General features: G+C 41.9%; 1 protein-coding gene across 1 annotated transcript in view; it reads right to left on the bottom strand.

Moving 5' to 3' along the window:
- Window positions 1–6,000, bottom strand: part of LOC120062389 — a 121,178-nt gene that overhangs the window by 7,131 nt on the left and 108,047 nt on the right. The window lies entirely within an intron of this gene.

The following is a 6,000-nucleotide window of genomic DNA, read 5'->3' as shown; positions in this document are numbered from 1 at the left end:
TTTTGTCATTTATCATTATAACCATCATCATTATTATCATTAATCATTCATATTGTTGATCATAATGTATTTTTAACAAAGTCAATTAAACAGTAGATTACCTGGACAGTGTGAGATTCTCCTGCTGACAGTATCACTGCTGATGTTGTTTCTAACGGTACAGGTAAGATCTCCTGACAGGCCTTTCTTCAGAGTGGTGGTGTTTGTCTCATCACCAGGAGAGATCTCAGTGTCTCTCAGCGTCTGTCCATCCAGAGTCCAGCTGTACTGGGGACCATCCCCCTCAGAGGAGCAGGACACCCTCATCTCTCCATGGGACAGACACTCAGAGGACAGCTGAGGAGAGGACACTGGAGCTGTGGGGGAAGAAGGATATGTAACTGTAGTAAGAGGGCAAAACACATTAGAACACAACACCAGCCATTCTTCTTGAAAGCCACAGAAACTACTGTAGTCAACAGGAGCAGCAGATTCATGACACATAATGACTGCATTTCAAATAACCAACAGATGATTTCATGTTGATGGATGTGGTTATGACTCTATGTACCAACTACAGTAGACTATGAAAATAAAAGTGACTCCATGGTTACACATAAAATGCATTTCTCATAATTTGTATTATTAGGTAGTCACATATTTGTAGTTTAGCCAGAGCAATATGTAGAGCTTGTCAAAGTTATCATATGTAATAATTATTTGGCAAGTTATTATTTGGCAAGTTAGTTATTTACCTTTGATGAACAGTTGTAGTCCTCTGGTCCCTAGTGCTATCCCTACTGAATTAAATGTTTCTAGCAGGTATTCACCAGAATCTGTACTTCTTGTGTTATTTAACCTAAATATCCCATTGTTTATAAAGAAGTGTACTCTGTCTTTAATGGGGGTGTCTTTTATTACCCATTTGTCCTTCTTCATTCTGAGTATCTCTGTTTTATCACCAGTTGAGCCTTTATAAAATGAGAGTTCATCATATCTCGTGGCATTAGTCACCAGCTGGAGATAGACAGTTCCTCCCAGAGCTCCATAACACTGAGATCCATTTTCTCTAGCATCACAGGAAGTCTCCAAGCCTGAAGATCAAGAAGAAAAGACACTGTAGTGACTATCACTGTTCTAACCCAGGTCAAGTCATGTATCATTTCACAGATGATGATACAAACGGCTAACAGTATAACCAAACCAACAGCATCAACGTGATAGGGATCATTGAGTCAGTGATCATTATTATGGGACAATGAGTAAAGAGACAACTGTCTTCCACAGTGTTCTGAATATTGTCTATCATCATCCATAATTTCTGCTACGTGATCTACAAGACTCCTGATACTATATTCTGCATAAAAGAAGAGGGAAACCAACACATATCAAGATGTTTCTTACCATGAGACACTCCTGCTGAGATCACCAACAGTCCTAAAACAGCCTCCATGTCTCTTTACAATGCAGGGTCTCAGTTTATCAAATGAACCTTTGGTACTTCAACAAAGTCCTCTATTTTCTATTCAGAGCTGAATTTCCATAATCTGGCAACGTTTTACGGCACAAACAAAACCAATGCAAGGATAGTATGAGAGAGAGCTGTTCCTGCCACTCAGAATAATTCAAACAGTTTGTGACAAGCAAAAGAAGAAGTGTCATTTTGACCCTAATCATCGGTTCTGACAGAGGAAAGAGGAAGAGCCACGTCACAGTTTCACTTCTTCATTATATAAACAGCCAGGTTGGCTTCATGTCTCCTGTGTGATGGATTTAGACAGGATGTCAAAAATGTGAAACTTTATGCCACTTTTGAGTGTGAATTAGAGATGTTGGCGCTTGAGAAAATAACTCATTGGTTCTGTCAGGGCAGTGGTCAGCTCTCACACACTGCTGTCCAACACTGACATGAAGACATTACCTTCTTCACAATTAGTGAATTAGTTCACTCCATACATGAAGAAGTGAGAGAGAGAGATAGAAAGACAGGAATTTGAGAAGAGGAGAGGTGAGAGAAATAAGAAGTGAAACAGAGAGGACCAGCAGATCAAAGTCCAATGTTTCCCTAATGGTGGTTTGTGACTCTCTGGTGTCTTCGGGCCGGCTACAACTGATTCCTTTTGGGTTCCAGCTGTTGGCTAGACACAATAACATGTTGTAGATGGAAATGGTCAGTATGGGTGTATGTTGAGACTTGAAAAGGTAAAAAACATGTTCAATCTATAACAGAAGGACTCACTACGGCCGGTGTATACTGTTTAGTTGTTGGGTTGCTCATGTACATTTCATGTACTTCACCGTAGGGATGGTATTGGCCAGGTAATGAGCTGTGCCTGGTTTCGTCCAGGCCAAAGAGTTCAATGTTGGTTTCACCAGACAAGATAATCTTGTGTCTCATGGTCTGAGAGTACTTCCACTGCACAAGTGGAATTGCTTTTTTTTACCTTAATGACAGTAACATATAGTATTGTATGCTGCTGTAATTATCCAGATACACACAATTTATGTTGTTCTAATGTACATGACCTACATAGAATAACGACACAGGGCGAGACCCAGATGCAGACACAGGGGGCAGATGGTTAGAGTCTTTGATATGCATTAAAGTACAAGGGGCAGGCAATAGGCAGGTCGAGGACATGCAGAAGTTAATTAACCAGGTCAGAGTCCGAAAGGTACAGGGCGGCAGGCAGGCTCGAGGTCAGGGCAGACTGAATGGTCAGGCAGGTGGGATCAGTGTCAGGGCAGGCAGAACATGTCAGAACCAGTTGGGCTAGAAACAGAGACTAGGAAAAACACACTGGTAGGCTTGACAAGACAAGACGAACTGGCAACTGACACAGGTATAAATGCAGTGGGGATAATGGGGAAGATGGGCAACACCTGGAGGCGATGGAGACAAGCACAAAGACAGGTGAAACAGATCAGGGTGTGACACATAGACAAATATATATGCATCACAGAATGAGGAAAACTGTAGCCTCTTACTCGGGGCCGCTAGGGCCGTTATGGGCGGGCCTTAGGGGGCCTGGCCCTGACCACGGTACCTCCTTTCCCGTCCAAATAAAATATTTTAATATGAATAATTTATTGGACCGAGACGGCCGCCGAAAGAAAGATGCATCAATCCCAGATAAAGACAGAGGGGTGATAGTAGTTTCAGCCACTTGCGAATTGAAGGATAGTTGGCGGGTGCAGAGCGCACTGTTCAGATGATGGAATTATTTTGGACGAACATGCAAAGGTAACCTATGTTTTTGTCACGTCCCGACCATAGAGAGCCCTTATTTTCAATGGTGGAGTAGGTCAGGGCGTGACTGGGTTGTTAGTCGAGGATATTATTTCTATGTGGGGTTCTAGTTTTGTTTTTTCTTTGTTGGTGATTTGTACGATTCCCAATTAGAGGCAGCTGGTAATCGTTGTCTCTAATTGGGGATCATGTTTAGGTAGCATTTTTCCCACCTGTGTTTGTGGGATATTGTTTATGAGTTAGTGCACGTAGCACTGCTGTAGTCACGGTTCGTTGTGCTATTGTTTGTTTTGCTAAGTTTCACTTTTAATAAATTATGTGGAACTCAACATCCGCTGCAACTTGGTCCGTCTCTACAAACGAACGTGACAGTTTTGAAGAGATATATTTGGCAATCAGATGAATACATCAAGACTGGTTGTGTTCATGCCACACTCAAAGGTAATACATTTTTACATTTAATTAAACAGTGCATTCAGAAATTATTCAGACCCATTGACTTTTTCCACATTTTGTTACGTTACAGCCTTAATCTAAAATGGATTAAAAAAGAATAATACTCTTCAATCTACACAATATTCCACAATGTGACGACCCTCCCACTCTGTCTGCCGTGTTCTTTCTCTTTGCTCTTGTTTACCTTATTAGGATGTCGGCGGGCGGAGAAGGGAGGGTTGTCAGCGACATGGGATACACCTGGGCCCGGTTGTGTCCCAGGATAAATACACCACTTCCCCATTCATTGAGGAGACTCTCTCCATGCAGACACACTGATAGATTTTGGTTGTGGCATTTTTGTTTGTTTGGGCACATTTCAACACCCCTCATTATCACATTTATACATGCAAACATTCACTTACACTACTGATTACTGAGTACACACACCATTGTTAATTGTATTTAGTTTACTTCAGTTAATTTACTCCTTTTTTGTTACAAACCTTGAGCCGGTTTGTGACAACAATGACAAAGTAAAAACAGTTTTTTTGAAATTTTAGCAAATATATTTAAAATAAGAAACTGACATCACATTTACATAGGTATTCATATCCTTTACTCAGTATTTTGTTGAAGGACCATTGGCAGCGATTACAGCTTTGAGTCTTCTTGGGTATGATGATACAAGCTTTGCACACCTGATTTGGGGAGTTTCTCCCATTCTTCTCTGCAGATCCTCTCAAGCTCTGTCAAGTTGGATAGGGAACGTTGCTGCACAGCTATTTTTAGGCCTTTCCAGAGATATTCGATTGGGTTGAAGTCCGGGCTCTGGCTGGGCCACACGGAAAATCAAACTTTGCTCCGTTCATCCTTCCCTCGATCCTGACTAGTCTCCCCAGTCCCTGCTGCTGAAAAACATCCCCACAGCATGATACTGCCACCACCATGCTTCACCGTAGGGATGGTGCCAGCTTTCCTCCAGACGTTACGAAGAGTTCAATCTTGTTTCTCATGGTCTGAGAGTCCTTTACGTGCCTTTTGGCAAACTCCATGTGGGCAATCATGTGCCTTTTACTGAGGAGTGACTTCCTTCTGGAAACTCTACCATAAAGGCCTGATTGGTGGAGTGCTGCAGAGATGGTTGTCCTTCTGGAAGGTTCTCCCATCTCTACAGAGGAACTCTGGAGCTCTGTCAGAGTGATTATTTGGTCCTTGGTCACCTCCCTGACCAAGGCCCTACTCCCCCGATTTCTCAGTTTGGCTGGGCGGCCAGCTCTAGGAAGAGTATTGGGGGTTCAAAACTTCTTCTATTTGAGAAGGATGGAGGCCACTGTGTTCTTGGGGACATTCAATGCTGCAGACATTTTTTGGTACCCTTCCCCAGATCTGTGTCTCGACATAATCTTGTCTCGGAGCTCTACGGACAATTTTTTTGACCTCATGGCTTGTTTTTTTCTCTGACATGCACTGTCAACTGTTTGGACCTTATATAGACTGGTGTGTGCCTTTCCAAATCATGTCCAATCAAATGAATTTACCACAGGTGAACTATAATCAAGGTGTAGAAATATCTCAAGGATGATCAATGGAAACAGGATGCACCTGAGCTCAATTTCGAGTCTCATAGCAGAGTTTGAATATTTATGTAAATAAGGTATTTGTTTTTTTTAAATAAAATTTGCTAAAAACCTGTTTTCTCTTTGTCATTATGGGTTATTGTGTGTAGATTGATGAGGATAAAAAATAATTTTATCCATTTTAGAATAAGGCTATAACATAACATAACTTCTTATGGCTGCAGGGGGCGTTACTGAGTAGCCAGCTAAATCGTGCCCATTTCAAACGGCCTCGTACTCAATTCTTGCTCGTACAATATGCATATTATTATTATTATTGGATAGAAAACACTCTAGTTTCTATAGCCGTTGGAATTTTGTCTCTGAGTGAAACAGAACTCCTTCTACAGCACTTTTCCTGACAGGGAGTCAGATTTCAGAAATCTTGGCCCCTGATCTGGGGTCGGTTTTAAGGTCCCTGTAAATGCTATGAGGATACAAACACTGCTTACGTCTTCCCCTGGATGTCAGTACGTGGTGACGCTTTGAATGGAGTCGATTGCGCAATCAGGGCCTGTATAAAACACCAAATACCGGAAGTAGCTTTTTTTTGCTGCCTGCGCCTGACGCACGAAGGACGTCGGACTCGCCTCCTTCCAACCTGTTGTTTAGCCAGTAATATTTCTCCGGTCATGTTTTTACTCGTTATAGGTGTTAAAAACATCATAAGGTAGTTAATTTGAACCGTTTTATAGCAATTTATATCCGTTTAGGGCG

Source organism: Salvelinus namaycush, chromosome 17 (genome assembly GCF_016432855.1).
Source record: "Salvelinus namaycush isolate Seneca chromosome 17, SaNama_1.0, whole genome shotgun sequence".
Taxonomy (NCBI): Eukaryota; Metazoa; Chordata; class Actinopteri; order Salmoniformes; family Salmonidae; genus Salvelinus; species Salvelinus namaycush.
The sequence above is the reverse complement of the archived record's forward strand: the minus strand, read 5'-3'. Positions and strand labels throughout refer to the sequence as shown.